The sequence below is a fragment of the Triturus cristatus genome, chromosome 9 (assembly GCF_964204655.1).
Source record: "Triturus cristatus chromosome 9, aTriCri1.1, whole genome shotgun sequence".
In the NCBI taxonomy this organism is placed as follows: domain Eukaryota; kingdom Metazoa; phylum Chordata; class Amphibia; order Caudata; family Salamandridae; genus Triturus; species Triturus cristatus.
The window spans coordinates 586,954,623-586,972,091 of record NC_140592.1 but is presented as its reverse complement, the minus strand read 5'-3'; positions in this window follow the sequence as shown (position 1 = coordinate 586,972,091).

The window sequence follows — 17,469 nt, the reverse complement described above, 5'->3', positions numbered from 1 at the left end:
AGTCCGCACATTAGCAAAGGGCATGAATATGCTTCTCTTACTTCCTCCCATTTCTCCACATCGGCCACTTAGTCGAGCTGACTAGACCTCTCGTCCTGGTGCACCCTGACTACTCCAACATCTTCTTTTCCAGTCTCTCCAACGAACTAATTTCCAGACCCAAGAATCAGGCAACCAGAATGTGCCTTGACCTCCGTAAGCGAGGCAACATAAAACCTCCTGTAGCACTATATTGCCTACTGTGAATGCCACTAATACATTTAAGGTGCACAATCAATAAAGGCTACCTGGACAAATACCCTATATACCTGTAGAAACTTACAACTCATTTTGGCCCAGCCAAAGAAATCTACTCATTGTCCGTCCACCTGATTAACCAATGATCGGCGAAGAGGATATGGAGGCTGATCATGGACTGTGCAAGGACCTAAACTCTGGAATGCCTTTAACTAGAATCAGAACTCTGAACTCCGTATAAGCTGTCCAAGAAACTCTTCAAAAGTCACCTTTTGAGACTTGCTTTAACCAAACTCAGGACACAACAGGGGTCTAATTAAAGAATATCCGACATGTGTATCTACCGTGTCCAGGTGTACAAAAGTGGACAGCAGTGGATTGCAAATCTTCTGGTAAACAAACAAACAAACAAATAAATAACTACATTTATATAGACATGGTTCCCTCAGTCATTCTCAAGTCACCACACTTCTAACGGCAACCTTCTGACCGATGATGAAAAAAAGTGCCACAGTTCTAGTGCGAGTGCAATAATTACCGTACAACAACACACAATGGTCTGAAGAGTCAGTGGAAGGGGTAATGGTGACTCAGGCAACTGGGATTGATGGAGCGGCCAGGATCACGCACTGCTTGTTTGAAGATAAAGGGTGAGCACCAGGTCGGACATAAATAGGAATATTGGAGAATCGTAGTTTATAGTCAGATGCAAAGCAGAGGCAATTGGATTTTTAAGATACTCAATTGGTGACAGGAAGTAGGGTAAACATTCAAGAACCCCCCCAGTCTGTTTGAGAGGATTTCCATGCAAGGAAGACACCAACTACTCTGCAACCTGCAGCCTTAGCAGAACCACAGTGCCAATAGCAGGACCTCCCAATCCAACAAATGGAGGAGACATTTGCTTGCAACATAGCACTATGCCATTGTGCAATGTGATACATTAAATGGCTCCATTCTGATGGAAACTAGTATATATATATATCCCCTAAGAAGTGATCCACGTGTTTTTAGGTCTTGCCTACCAAACAGTGCAAACTGGTCACGTGACCATTTGTGAACTTACAGTGGGCCTGTAGCCTGCCCATTGCTTACCAGTGGTTGGTTTTATTGTCATTGTCATTTGCTTGCTTCTTATTCGATTGCTTGCCTTCCTCTTCTTATGTTTGTCCCTCCCCTGCATCTGAGTCTCTTTAAGATACTTTCTTTTGATTTCCTGACGAGTATCCTTCCACTGTTTACATTTCGGGAACTACTTTTTGCTTTTTAATTCAACACTCCATAGGAGTACATTTTTTTATAGTTCTTTCCTTTGTGTTCTTTCCCCCCTCCTCATTTACCTGCCACCACTGAGCTCCCTTTTGCTCCTCACCCCACCCAGTTTGTCTGTAAAAGCACAGCAATAGAGATGTTGCTGATGTAGAGCTGAAGAGCAGACTTTTAGAGTTGTTTTTGTTTTACCTCCTGTATTCCACATGTTGCACAAAAGCACAAACCTTGGCACACTAATACTTTTATGGTGCTGTGGAATGGCCATCTGCTGTACTCATTCAGCTGGTATCTGAAGCAGAGGGTTTACTTAGTATGACACTTCCCCTGGATGCCCATAAAACGTTTCCTTGGACTACTACAGAGGACCAAAAGGCTGAATCCTATGGAAAGTATAATAGGCCTTGACGAGTGTTTTCCTTTATATTCTAACACTTCCTTATTCTTTGTTAGTTCTTTCGGGTTTGCGTAGTGAAACGTATTTGAAAAATAAACCATGCCATTTATAAAGATTGAAAGCATTGAATTCAATATAACATTTTGAGATATCGTAAGATATATGTTTGCTTTTTCTCCAGGGTTTTGTAATGTTTTTTACTTTTAATCTTTTTAAACAATATTTTACAGACCCACATTGGCATAGCCAAAAGCTCAGCACTCACATTATAAAGGCAAGACCTGCTGGCTTTGACAATACTTGTTTTATTTATTTCTCATAGCTGAGGAGTAGACGCCACTGGATGAGTGGTTACGCACATCGGGCAAGACTTTTCAGCTCTCTGCACCTTTGCAAAGCCAGGCAAAGTGATGCAACTGGTGTGAAGTGTTGATATATTTATTTTCCAGCACAACATGTTTTTGTGCTGGAAAGTTGCTGTTTTAAAATAGCGCTTTGTGATAATTTACATAAAGCTTGCGTACCATTGCTGGCACTGCATACGCTTTCCTATTCTACCACACGTTTATTGACGCAAAGCCAGAGCTACAAAGACTGACAATACTGACTTTGCATTAAAAAATAACGGTTGGTAGAAAAAGGTATTGAGCAGGAGAAACGTTTACATTTCTCCAAACATTTCAATCATAGAATGTGTGCTGCACTGTACAGAGTTGACACAAGGGCCACACAAGAAGGTTTTCTGGTGCAGTCGGTAACCAGAGTCTATGCTGCCACAGGTGGTAGAAGTTACCATCTCTTCACACACCCCACTGTGTTGTGGTCTCACAATGCCCAAGAGGGAGAAGCTGAAGAGAATTGGGAGCTTGATCAAGGACACCAGGAAATCACAGCAAATTTGGTTCCAATTGATTCCACACCTGAGACACACTGGAATCAGTAAAATAGACACTCACATTACTTTCTTGGTGATTGAGAGATATGAAGGTATGGCCTCTCAGGACTATAAGAAAACCCTTATCAAGCAACAAGCACAATCTTTGTCAGAGTGAATCACAAAAGTCACTAAATTAGCCCGGGCTTCACCCTCTGATAGCTTGACACAAACACAGTCCGGCTTAAGGAGTCACTGTGCTTAGAATGTAAATAGCACACAAACAATAGTAAAGTGAAAATATAACACAGGAGATATCCCACACCAATTTAGAAAAATTGAGCACAATATAATTAATAAAATGAGTCCAAAATTACAAAAAATGAATCATAGTGCCAATGAGCAGAAAGCACTAACTGTTGGTATCAGATTGTGCTAAACCTGGACTGAGTCATAAGTTCAGGTCGACCGTGATAGATCGCAGGCCAGATACATGGACCAGACTAATCCAGCTGAAAAAGTTTTCTTCTCAAAGTACGGAGTGCAGAGTTCAAAACTTCAGGATTTCACAGGAGGAGATCAACTGATAGCAGCCAAGGTAGGGGTCCAAGACATACGGAGGCACCTTTTGTGGGATCAGGAGATCACTCACTCACTACAGTAGTTCAGAACAGGAGGTCAGCCAAGAGGCCCTTGAAGTCTCTCAGGTTCGCCTGGGATGAAGGGAGCAGGTCCAGTCTTCCTTCTGAGACATCAGGGCAGGCCTCAAGCAGCACGGCAGTCATCTGAAGAACAAGGCATCCATCAAGCAACAGGACAGTCCTCTGGTAGCAGCAGGGCAATCCTCTGAAGAACCAGGAAGGCCTCAAGCAGCGGGGCAGTCCTCTAGGGATCAGGCTAGTCCTTATGCAGCAGGGCAGTCCTATGGGGAACAGGGCAGTCCTTCTGTAATGTCCACAGGTCCAAGAGTGTACTGATGAGTGGCTCAGGAGGTCTAATATTTATAACAGGTGCCACCCTTGGAAGTGGGAGAAACTTCAAGTCCACCCTCACATCAGATTCTAGAAATTTTCTTCCTTTCCCTTTCTTCCCCTGTCCAGGCTCGAGTAGGTCTTGGAAGGCAAAAGGCTGGTGTCAAGTTCCTTTGTAAGTGTGCTGGAGGCAATCCTTTGAAAGGTAAGTGGGGCAGGGAACAGTTCCGCCCCTCCCATCTTGGCAGGATGGCTTGCTCCCAGCTACACCCAGGTCCTAGTGTTCAAAGCCAGGGCCCAATACGTATTTCTAATTGGGACGCAATTAACAGACCCAGGCAGCTGGAAACTTTTGGGAAGGAAAATGTAAACTTTCTAAAAGTGCCATTTTCAAAATGGTAATCTAAAATACGACTTTACCAATTAAGAGGATTCAACATTACTATTCATTTGAGTCCAAATGTAACATTTCTACCTGCTCCCAATCAAAAGTCAGGACTTATTAAATGCAATTAGGTAACCAAATGTTGTTCTTTTGGAGAGGTAGGCCGTACAATAGTGAAAAATAAATGTAGGAATTTTTTTTCTACTACCAGGACGTGTAAAACTTAAAAGCACAAGTTCTATTTTTAAAATAGAATGCACCATGCCCTATTGGCTATTTTGGGCCTACTTTAAAATTGGTTTATACGTAATCTCAAGGAAGGCTTAGGCCCGGCCAAAGGTTTGTTTTGCCAGATAAAATTGACAGTTAAAAAATGTTCTAGAGGCTTCGAGACATGTTTTAAAAGAGTACTTTTAGTGGGTGGCACAATGAGTGCTGAAGCCCACCAGTAGCATTTTATGTACATGCACTGGGTACCCGTGGAACCATATACAAGGGACTTACAAGTACATTAAATGTACCAATCAGGTGTATCATGTTTTTGCTGGAGAGCAAAAGCTCTTTAGCACTGGTTAGCCGGCCCAAAAGGCAACAAAATCGGTTAAAAAAACACAGGAGGGGTGAAGCAAATGATTTTGGGTTGACCCTGCAGAGGCCCAAGTCCAACACGGACATATAAATTTTAACACAGCCCATTTCTTGCCATATATGTTAATGATGTCTCAACTACTTTATATCCAAGCGTATCATGATAATATTTGTGTATCAGATGTGATGAAAATATTGTGTGCCTAAACATTGTTTTAACATCCTCTTGTTATGACCAGAATTTATGGATTGAAATTTTAACCCTTGCCATATTTTGTAGACAGTAATCACTGTTTCACTGATATCCATATACTCTCCATACAAGTACACATGCACTTAAGTTATACACGCAGCGGTTCCAAACATGACTCATTAGCTGCCATCAGTATCCAGCCAGTATTTCCTCTCAATGAACACCATAAGGAGATAGTGTTGGAACACCCTGGCCGCAGGACCATGATGGGTTTCCTTAAGGGACTGTCAAAAACATAAAAGAGAAACATTTGGTACCGCAATACCAAACAGCTGGTACTGTGGTACATAGAGCAGCCTTATCTGGTACCGCAAATCTTTTTAAAAGTACCCAGCCCTGCGAGGGACCAGGCGTCACACAATGGAGGGTGGGCGTGAGGGATTGCAGAGCACAGAACAACAGAGAGTGGGCGAGAGTATCTGGGGCAGCACACAGAGTAGGTGAAAGGGGAAAAGGCAGACAATTGGACAGCCATGGACAGGCGTAAGGGCTAGAGGCAGCAAGCTGACCATCGTGGACTGGCGGCCAGTGGACAATGAAGGGCAGGTGGGAAGGATAGGGGCTGCATACAGACAATGAAGGGCAGGCAAGAGGAGCAGGGATAGTACACTAACAGCAGGGGGCAGGCAGGACTGGCAGGGAGAGCAAGTCAGATGGTATGGATAGCACTCACACGATAGAGTGCAGGGGGATGGGGAGGGGAATCAAGCTGGCTACAGAAGGCAGGCAAGGGCAGTACAAAGACAAAGGAGGGCAGGTGCGAGGGACCACGGCAGAAATCTGACAGTGAAGAGCTGGTGGGAGGAGAAGGGGAAGAAAGCTGACCACAGATGGCAGGCAGAAGGGGCAGGGGCAGGACACTGACCATGGAGGGCAGTCGAGAGGAGCAAGAGTAGCACTCGGAAAACAGTGGGCATGCAGGAGCGTCGAGGTAACATGCTGACCACAGAAGGCAGACAGGAGGGGTAGAGGCAGCACACGGACCATGGAGGGCAGGCAGGACTGGCAGGGAGAGCAAGAGAGAGGTGGGAGGGAGAGGAGCACCAGCTATCCACAGATGGCATGCTTGGGGCTGCAGCAGCATAAGGACAAAGGAGAGCAGGTGGGAGGGGCAAGGGCAGCAAGTTGACTATGGAGGCAGGCAGGAGGGGCAGACCCAGCCCACAGACAATGAATGGCCGATGGAATAGGGAGCACATGGACAACTGTGGGTCGGCTGGATAGCTAGGGGCAGCAAGTTGACCACAGAAGGCAGGCGATAGGGGCAGGGGCAGCAGATGGACAACAGAGGGTAGATGGGAAGGGTAGGGGTAAGCAAGCAAACCACGTGGGAGCAGATGGGAGGGGTAGGGGCAGTACTTGGCCAATGGATGTATGCAGGGGGGACAGGAGGCACACAGACAATGGAGGGTGGGGAAGACGCAGGGATAGCACACGGACCACAATGGCATGCGGAGGGGCAAAGCCAGCACATGGACAATGTAGAGCAGGAGGAAGGCGTAGGGGAAGTACACGGGCAATGGAGGGCATGTTGAAATGGCAGGAACAGCAAGCTGACCACAGATGACAGGTGGCAAGGGGTAGTAACCTGACTGTGGAGGACAGGGGGAGAAGCAAGGGCAGCAAATTGACTATGGAGTTCAGAAGGGAGGAACAAGAGCAGCACAGAGATCACAGGAGGGGGTGGGAGGTGCATGGCAAGCACATGGACCACAGAAGATAGGAGAGAGGGGTAGGGGCAGCACACAGACAAGGGAGTGCATGCTGGAGTGGCAGGGGTAGCCAGCTGACCATGGTTGACAGGTAGCAAGGTAAGCAAACTGGCCATGGAGAGCGGGAGAGGCGGGCAAGGACAGCAAACTCACCAAGAAGGGGAGGACGGATGGGCAGGAAGTAAGGGCAGCACAAGGACAAGGGAGGGAATGTGGGAGCGGCAGGAGCAGCCAGCTGACCATGGATGGCAGACATGAGGGCAGTGGCAACAAACAGACCATAGAGGGCAAGCAGGAGGGGCAAGGACAGCAAAGTGAACAAGAAGGGCAGGAGGGAGGGACAGCGCACAAACAATTTAGCGCTGGTGGGAGGGGAGGGGTCAGCAAGCTGACCACAGTAGACAGGCAGGAGGGGCAGTGGCAACACTTCGACAACGAAAGGGTAGACAGAAGTGTCAGGGTCAGCACACTGACCATGGAGAAAAGGTGGGAGGGGCAGCCCATGGACAACGGTTGCTAAGAGGCAGGGGCAGGAAACTGACCACAGAGTGCAGGCAAGAGGGGAAGAGACAGCAGAGGGATAATACAGGGCAGGCAGAAAGGGCTGGGGAAGCAAGATTTACTGTAGGTGATATGGGCAGAGGCAGTGTGCAGACAATGTAGGGCAGATGGGAGGGACAGGTGCAGCACACAGACAACAGAGGGCAGGTGGGGGATCAGGGGCTGTAAACTGACCACAGTAGGCAGGTGGCTGGGGCAGGAGCAGCACATAGATAATGGAGGGCAAAAACAAATCTTTTTTCATTTCTCAAAAACAAAGTATTATGTAAAACTGTCACATCTTCTAATCTTGTAGATCACTTGGGTGTACCAATTAATATTATATATGCAAGTTATATAGTAAAATGTACTTCTAGTCCGTTATTAAGTCTTCCATGCCTGAAAAAGTCCCACAAGGGGTGAAACCGGTCATGGCTGTCCTGCTATAACAAAATAAAGCTGTCCTGATGGCTCTATGTATATGGCAATATAAAAGTACTTTTACAGAACTGTTTAATAAGAAACATAATAATAAGTTCACTATTCTAATTAATAAACAACCAGATACTTTGGTGTGCTTCCATAACTTATCTCTAGCACCCTGGCATTTAGGTATTTCCATCAGTATTTTGTGCAAAGCTCGCAACATAAGTGGTTAGCTGGCCCAGCACAACTAGCATAACATTGGATATAAGTTGGTGTGAGACCAGCATATTGAGGTTCTTTTAACTTAGAAACTCTATGGGCCCGATGTAGGTGGCTAAATACCGGTCGGTAACCCTGAAATTCGGTAAATTTCACGGTTACCGACCGGTATTTAGCCATTCCTAATGTAGGTGATGATTCGGTAAATACCGAATCCGTATTTATCAAATCGGTATTTACCGAATCTGTATTTACCGAATCGGTAAATGCAATGTAGAAAACACATAAAAGAGTGCTTATGTGCTTTAAGAATTCGCTAATTACCACCAACTTCAAGTTGGTGGTAATTAACGAATTCCTTTAAAAATTCACTTTTGATTTTTTTTTAAGTGCCATGTGGCACACATCCATGCCCTTAGGGCATGTATGTGTGCCACATGTGCACACAGGCACATTTCACGGGTGCAACAGGGTGTCCTTTGGACATCCTGGCACCCTTGAAATACCTCCCAGTATTACCGATTCAGTAATACCGAATCGCTAATACAGAATGGCTTTACATTCATTCCTATGGGCCTCCAAGCCCATAGGAATGAAGCCCATAGGAATGAATGGGTAGGTATTCCTTATTACCGAATCGGTATTACCGAATCGGTAATAAGGAATATTAAGGAATCGGTATTTTTTACCGATTCATTAGCTACATAAGAAATACCGATTTCCTTATACCGAATCGGTAAAATTCGGTATTAAGAATTTGGTATTTATGGATTATATACATCTGGCCCCATGTACCAACAGAAAGGAATGAATGGCCAGGGGTAGACACATCATTGCACTCCTCATTGAGAGTTAGGCATGGACTGTTGAGAAGATGATTTCTCTTCCAGTGGGTGTTTGGACAAAATATCACTTGGAATATAGTTATATACAATATAATTTTTAAGTGTTTTGGTTAATATATTAATTTTATGTGTTCATATTGTTGGTGTAGTTGCCTCCAGGGCCACAGGGGATGGGGCCCTGTTTGGGGCCCCGAAAGTCCATTCCTGACAGCCTATTCATGGCAGTCTGACTGCCATGAAAATGCTGTCGGAAAGGGACATCGCAGTCCCAATGCCGGTGCCAGCCTCTGCACCGCCTCCAATCAGGACTACGATTCTGACAACCATCCCGACGGGTTGAGTAGATCCCGTCAGAGGCGGCAGTCTTTACCCCCAACCTATGCAGTCCAACAGCCAGCATTATAAAGCGGTAGTCGGACCAACAGGTAGATTGCCATTGACAGCCTGTCGGTGCCAGTCTCACCGCCATTGTAAGCATGTTTTCTGCCTGCCACATTAGGGAATGGCGGGCGGAGGGGTGGCGGTCGGGGAGTCCGACCACCACGGATCCGACGAGCTCAAGGAGGCCATCTGACCGTCGAAGGGCACTCCGATCCCTACAATGGTGGCAGTGCCTGCCTGCGTAGGGCTTATGCTGTCCCTCTCTGCCAGCCATTTCACGGCGGATTACCCACCATGAAAAGGCTGGCGGAAAGGGCCATTGGGGGCCCATAGCGGGCTCCCCTTTTCCCCCTAGCCCTCAGTGTTGGGGTTTGGGGGCATTTATGGTGCACATGCTGCAATGCAAAAAATGCACTTTGCGACCGCCTTGAAGGTGGTCAAATTGTAATTCGGGGTGTGGGACCGCTGACAGCTTGTCAGGCGGTCCCATCCCGATACGTCCGACCGCCATCGTAATCAGCCCCTTAGTTCTGATTGTTAATTAATTATTTTATTGATTGTTAATTATGTTACTAGCTTCATACTGATTTATTTAAGTTACATATTACATATATTAGTTGTGGGTTACTGGATTTGTAGAGGAATAGGGTGGGAAATTAAATAAAACTTAACGTGATTATTTTTGAATTATTATTTGATTACTAATTATGTAAATTATGCAATTTATGATTGGTGTACAACTGTTGTACTGTTTTGTTTATTTTCATTTGTATTTTAGTTTTTATCTGTTTATTACACGTATTTTTAATGCCGTGCTTCTTTCTTTTAGGTGTTCAGCAAACAATTAATAACTAATATTTTTATATATATATATATATATATATATATATATATATATATATATATATATATATATATAAAAATATACAGTGTATTATTATATTTTATATGTTGTTAATTTTTTTTATTTATTTAATAATGCTTGTAAAATATTGTTTGTGCAATTATATTTTTAACATAAAATGTATTTTAATGTATTAATTGAATATTAGATATTTTAGGAATGATGTTATAATTTTGTTATTCTCTTGGTAATTAGGGGAGTTGATATTAATATATATATGTGTATTTCTATATAGTGTAATTTAATAATGGTTTGTATTAAGGGTTTTACTAAATTATTAGGACTATGCATATGTGTAATATATTTGGAGTCAAGCACTTTCCCTACTGGTGCTTAGATTGGAGTGGGAATAGTAAATCTAATCCCTCTAAAGTCTAGCATCAGTAATGTCATCAGTAAAGTCATTTGAGATGTCATGAGTGATGTCACTGACCATGTCATGAGTGATGCAATATGTGAGGTCATAAGCAGTGCATTGCGGCGGCGTAATTTCTCTGGTTTTGTACGAGTGAAATGTGAGCCCAACTATAATGTCCCTGTAACCTTTGGGTTTTTTTTTTCAAACAATTTGTACTTTAAAAATAATTCTGTTTCCTAACTCTAACGCCCCTGTAACCTTTGTTTTTTTCCAGTAAATTTCCAAGGTTTTTAAAATTCTGTTTCCTAACTAGTGGAGAAAAGGGCCGAGCCTCTCACAAGCTGTCAGCAATCCCACTGGGTAGGACTAACTGGAGGTAACAGGAAGGGTTCTTGGACCCCAAGGACTCTCAGCATCCAAGAGGACTTCATCTCCCAACCAGTAGTGCACCAGGAGGTGCATTTGCAGAGTGATGGAGAAAGGGGGTGGGGCATTCAAATAGCTCTCCGCAATCGCACTTTGTGGGACTTACTGGAGGTAACAGGAAGAGTTCTTGACCATAAGGACCCTAAGCATCCAAGGGGACTTTATCACCCAACCAGTAGTGGGCCAGGAGGCATGTTTGCAGAGTGGTGGAGAAAGGAGGCAGGGCCTCTGACAAGCTCTCAGCAATCCCACTGTGTGGGACTTACTGGAGGTAACAGGAAGAGTTCTTGGCCCCCAAGGACCCTGAGCATCAAAGGGGACTTCATCCACCAACCAGTAGTGCAACTAGAGGCGCGCTTGCAGAGTGGTGGAGAAAGCAGGTGCAGCCTCCGAAGACCTCTCAGCAATTCTGCTGTGTGGGACTTACTGAAGGTAACAGGAGGGGTGGTTCGACCCAAGGACCCTTAGCAGCAAGGAGACTTCATCCCCCAACCAGTAGTGTGCCAGGAGGTGCGTTTGCAGAGTGGTCGAGAAAGGGGGCGGGCCTCAGATGATCTCTCAGCAATCCCACAGGTACTTACTGCAAGTAACAGGAGGGGTAGGTGGCCCCCAAGGATCCTTAGTAGTCAGGGGGACTGCATCCCCCAAATAGTTGTGCTCCAGGAGGCACGTTTGCTGAGTGGTGGTGAAAGAGGGCAGGGCCTCCGGCGACCTGCAGGGTCCGGCTTTTTAAAATATTTTAATTTTTTTATTAGGGGAGGGGAGCCTATTTCGGCCCCGGGGACCCCATCCTAAAGGGCCAGGCCTTTTGGAGTGGGGAAGGGGTGGCCCACGCAGTCCCCCTTTCAGGGCCAAATTCGGCATCAGGGACACCATCTCCCGGGGCCTGGCATCCTTTTTTTGGTTTGTTTTTTAGAGTAGGGGAGGGGGGCTGGCCAGCCCCTTCCTGGGTTTATTTTGGCCCCGGGGATCCCAACCCCAATGTCTTTTGTTGGGGACCACAGAGGAGCCTGAGGGCCCATGCAGTGTTTGCAGGCTCCCTGCATCCTGCGGGAGACAGCATTGCTTTCAGACATAGGAGCTGCTGAACATGCAGCTCCCTCTGTCTGAAAGCAATTCTGCTCTGCTTCCAGCAAGCAAGAGTATGTTTAATGCTCTCGCTCACTGGAAATGGAGCATTTGCTGTGGCTTGGTGGGAGCGTTAAATCTCCCACCAAACCACAACAAACAGCTACGTCTCTGGAGTGGGCATCCCGGGACATAGCAGCAGCCGGCCCTGGGGGGTGGAGGTCCCCAGGGTCATCCATGGCTACACGAGGGGGCCCATGTAGGCCACTCCAAATTACAAGCTAGCCCGCAGGGGAGGCGGTGGTCCCCAGGAGTCCGCGACTGAGCCCCTACATTAATGTATTTCAACCCCGGACAGGTGTTGGTCCCCAGGGGCTGTGGAGGCTGCATGGCCTCCCTTAATTATGATAAATTGCCCCAGGGAGGTGGTGGTCCCCGGGGCTGTGGGGGGCCAACGAACCCTCAATATGATTTCATAAATAGCCCCAGGAAGGTGGCAGTCCACGGGTTTGTGGGGGAGGCCATACAGCCCTCTCGCCTTCATTTTATGTTTAGGCCTACGCGTTACTTAATAAACATTTGCCTCGGGAGGTGGTGGTCCTCGGGGCATGGGGGTGCCACGGTGGAACCCCGCATACATAATACCCAATGCCTTGGGGAGGTGGCGGTCCCCGGGGCTTTGATAAGTCCTGGGAGGTGGCCCTGTGCGCCCCTCCTATTTTTAAGGTATGCCCCGGGACCTGACCCAGCCGGGGGTTAATCAAAAACAAGCATGGGACCCTGCACTAAATATCACGATTTTGCAATATGTTTGTTCTCATGCTTATTTGGCCTGTTGGGGTCCCACTGGGACCCCTGGACCAACTTTATGGGGGCAGGGTACTCCTACCCTGTCCCCTTTTTCAGTTTTTGGGGGGGACTTGGCCGAAGCCGAATCCTAAAATGGCTGCCAACACCTCCTGGTTGAAGAGATTGCAGCCAATCAGAGCTCTGCATTTCTCTGCATGAGTTTGTTATGTTTCGTGAACGCATCACAGCCACAGATATCACTAACTCTATCATCTTAAATATCTCAACAGTCCTCAAGAAGCAGTCTCAACAGGTATGGCCTAGGCCACAATGTAAATGTGCATATAATCCTTTAATGACGCCTCCCAAGACATGCGTATCATGAGCTCTGAACGGAGTTTAGTTATTGGGTACAGATGGACTATAACGTATTGCTTTGTTGCTTGTATTGTGATTATGGAACACTGATTATACTAATAAACAGATTTACAAAAAAAAAATAATAATAATTCTCAACAGCCACTGAACGGATTTACATCAAATTAAAAAAGCGGAATCTGCATAACCAAATCTACCTTTCTGCCAAATTTGGTGTACTTCTGTCCAGCAGTTCGGGCTGTAGTGTGTGTTGACATGTCCTATAGGAATTAACATGGGAAACACACCTCTTTTTAAGCCCCCTTTTTCTTGGCCCTGCTGGCTCCCCATATGCACCCATTTAGGGTTCATCGGGAGCTGTCATTGCTCTCACTTGGCTGGAGCAGGTGTTTTTAACTGCTCCCATAGTGTGGGAGCAATCTGAGTTTTCCTGCCCGCAAGACCTCGGGCAGGAAAACACACATGTGTGGATGGGAGGGACAGTACAGTAACTATATTGAAAATATTAAAAAAAATAATAAGAATACAATTAAAATTAACATAATGTAAAATAAGTATTTATCATTGATCATATCATACTATCTATACTATTTATTTATTTAACACACACACACATATATCTAATTTACATAACGTATTAAAAGCATTAAAAATTGTGGCATCTATTTCTCTTAACATTATGTTAACCCCTTCGGTGCTCATGACGGAACGGTTCCGTCATGAGCCACGGTTGAGCTGTGCTCATGACGGAACCGTTCCGTCATGACCACGCCCGCGCAAGATTCCGTCAGCACAGCGGCGGAATTTGCGCAGCATGGAAGGGGTTAATGGTATATATTTAAATATTTAACATTTAGCAATGTAAACCTGTATATATTTTAGAAAATCAATATTTTTTTATGTTTCTTGCCCATGTTATTGTCAACTGTATTTTGTTTGATTTTTTGGTCATTTCCATTATATGTATAGGAAGACGATATTGTGATATACGATATTTTTGACACAATATTTTTGTCAATTATATTGTTAACCACAATATTGTGTCACTGACCCGTTACTGTGCACTTAAGAAGGCAGACTGCCAGGATCTGCAGACAACTTGCCTAAATTATTCATCCAGAACAACAATGCCTAATAGACATGAGGCTGTTGTGAGTACTTGCTAATCCCTGTGAATGAACAACTTGTACTGAGACCAGGGTGGCAAAGCCCAACATGAACAAAACAACTGCGAAGTCCCAGAGTTTTCTTTTCTGCACCTATCTCTGGGTTCTCCCTCGTGTACCTTTCATCAAGCTTGAGGTCGTGATAATTAAGGAAACTTGGTTGATGTCAATGCAAGTTACCTGAGGTGTCCTTCATTCCTTTGAAATGTTACATTTGTCTTTCTGAAGGTTTCTATTAATGCTCACCGGTGACATCTCCAGTGGTACGACAGTCACAAGTTAAAATCTCAGCAAGCCAGACTCAACCCTCCATTTTACAATCATGTTCACTCACAATATTTAGAATAGGCAGAAGTGCTGTATGGAGAGCTCCATAAAATAAGTTACATTATTTTTATCAATATTTTTTTCATTTTAACATATTTTGGTCCATCCTGAATCCTCTTAGCGAGTGCTGCGCCAAGACCCTTGACCATGAATGTTCTTCAGTTTTTTGAGTGTTGAGCTGTGGTGGCTGCCGCAAAAATAAAGTGTGTGTGTTTGTGAGGGGGGGATATGGGGGGTATTAGGGAAATAATCATTTAAAAAAACGTACCTGTCCTGCAGCTGATGCTGCCAACTGCCTCAGTGCTTCTGTCTTCCCGGCAGTCACTGTGGCACAAAGCACAGGCTCCCCACCCAATCCAGATGCTGCTCTCATGCTATACCAAGCATGAGAGCAGCATGGGGATTGGCCTGAGCAGGCTGGTCTGACGCTCGCTCAGCCACAGGAAGCCTGCAGTTCTCTCAACACAGCTGGGTTGGAGAAACCTAAGTGCGCATGTCTGTTTGGCCAGCCTAAGACAGCCAGCCAAACCGACATGCGCACTTTACAGTGCCCATCACTCCTCTTCCCTGCCATGGTCTGGTGCTGCCCAAGATTCCCAGGCTCAGTCAGTCAGCGGACAACAAAATAATAATATTGTTTTATTATCATTTTATTTTTCGCTGACTGACTATGACAAGTGGGGCAACACTCCTTCGCCATTACTGAGAAGCTGCCCGTGCTGTTGAGTTGCCTGTCAGTGGGCATGAATGCCTGTGCGTGCATGTAATCACCCACAAAGACCAGGGATTTCCTGATGGAATTTCCACCTAAGATCCCCATGACTGGCACTGGCTGAAGCTTCACTGGTCTGCGTGGAGGACAGCAAGCTTGCATCATACTTCAGAGTAACACGGTTGCACCAAACCTGCATCTAGTGCTGTGGCCTTTGCGTACCTAACAACAACCCAAGCCAGGTTGTACTTCTGTTGCAACTACACCCTGCTCCTGCTCACACCCCAATGCGACACGCATTTCATAGTTGCTATGAGAAGGGCAAACATTGTGGTCTAAATTGACTACTGACTCGCTCTACAAATGTTTTGTCCTTGTTTTTAATGTTTGTTTGTACAGGTATGCATGAGAAGGGAATCCCCCTCTCACACATAGAAAAACGCCTTAGTGAGTGTATCACATAGTCTGTACCACAACACTAAGTCTGTTTTATTTTCACCACACCCTTTTAAAAACGGTCCTGAGGAAAGCCAGAATACTCTAAGGCACTGGCTGAAACATGTCGACCATCTGAAGGACGCAGGGGGCAGTAACTCTCCACCCTTACACGTCCTGTAGCCTTACTTTTAACCGCTGGTGTCGGCCCAGTTATTAAAATTTAATTTACCCTTGGGTACTGGGACCACCACCAAGCCGTTTTAAATCACAATTCACCCAACCTCACTGCACTCTCAGCAATATACCAGCTCCGCTGTAATCAGGCGTCGTAGCACACCCGGGACATACTAGGTGTCACTGGGTGGGCCCGATGATGAAGCATGCCACCAACTAGGTTGGTGGGTGAGGGCTTCATGAATACTCCTACAAGGTGTCTGTGACAGAACTACTTTGAGTACTGCATCACTTTGGTCAACTTAAGCTAGTCTTCTTTGTTTAATCACATATAAATCCCTCGGGGACATGGACTAGCTTTCTAGTCCTCTCTCTCCCTCTTGTTACACGCAAACATTGTGGTTTCCCATTCCTTGGGGATGTCCGTAAAAATAGCATTGTAGCATGTTAAAACCGTACTTGTAGGAGGTATTGCTTGTGATCTGCTGTAATATTGGTCTACTATAATTTTATGTGAATGACAGTCATGTTCTCTTACTAAAAGATAAAACACTGATTGGAGATTGATGTAAATTGTTCCTGTGTTAAATATAAATGAGATTGTAGGCACGCTCCACCCTCCAAAGTAAGAACGACTTGGAGTTTGACTATGGTACATCCGAAAAATTAAAACACAAATATGTAGCTTTTTGGTAAATCAGTGACATTCACATTAGTGCTCGACTCTTGGAAAGCACGGGTAACAGGTTATACATGTTTCAAGAGTTGCGTGCTATCTCTGTGCCTCAGAGGATCAGGAAAAATAATGTAATCAAGCTGGCTCTGATGCTATACTGAGGGGACATTCTGAGACAGGCAAGCAATGCCTTTCCCTTGGAACAGGCAGCAAATGGAGCCATTGGCTGCTACAAAACATCACTTTGGTAGCAGGCAACAAGAATGATGGGCATCATCCACAGTTAGGGGTGTGGTGCATCTTGGGCGGGAGCCAGGTTAGGGTCTTTTCCGGTGCTGTGAGAGGGAGGGGGCATAGCCGCAATTCCCTTTAGAGCATCACTGAGGTGCGCGGGCGACCCCTGACTGGTGGGGGGTTTAAAAGCCAGGGACAGGAAGGGAAAGCCCTCTTTTGTCGTCTCACCACGGGCTGAAAGGCAGACCGGAGCATCACGAAGTTACAGTGATCGGAGCTGCGGGAGGTCACGGTGAGTCCTCCGGTCGGGCGCGCGGTTCACCCAGGTGAGAGGGCCTCACTGAAGTTGGGGGGGTGGCAGACCCTACAAAAGACCCTAGAGTCAAGCGGGCAGTGAAAGTGTGGGAAAGATTGGTCCCTGGGGTTAAAGACAACATGAGACCCATAGATGTTAGTAGACTATCTAATATCTTGGAAGTAGTACCGCATGTTTGTCTATCCCCGTATGAGGTGCAGCTGATGAGATAAGCTTATTCCTTGGCATTCTTTGGCGCGTTTCGAATATCTGAGTTCATACCGGCCTCAAAAACAGATAGGGAAGGGGGATTCAACTTGGAGGATTTTATAATTGCAGTGGACATGCTACAGATTAGAGTGCGAAGGTCCAAGACGGACCAGTTGGGGAAGGGGATAAGGGTCCAGCTAAGAGCAGAGCGCAGTGC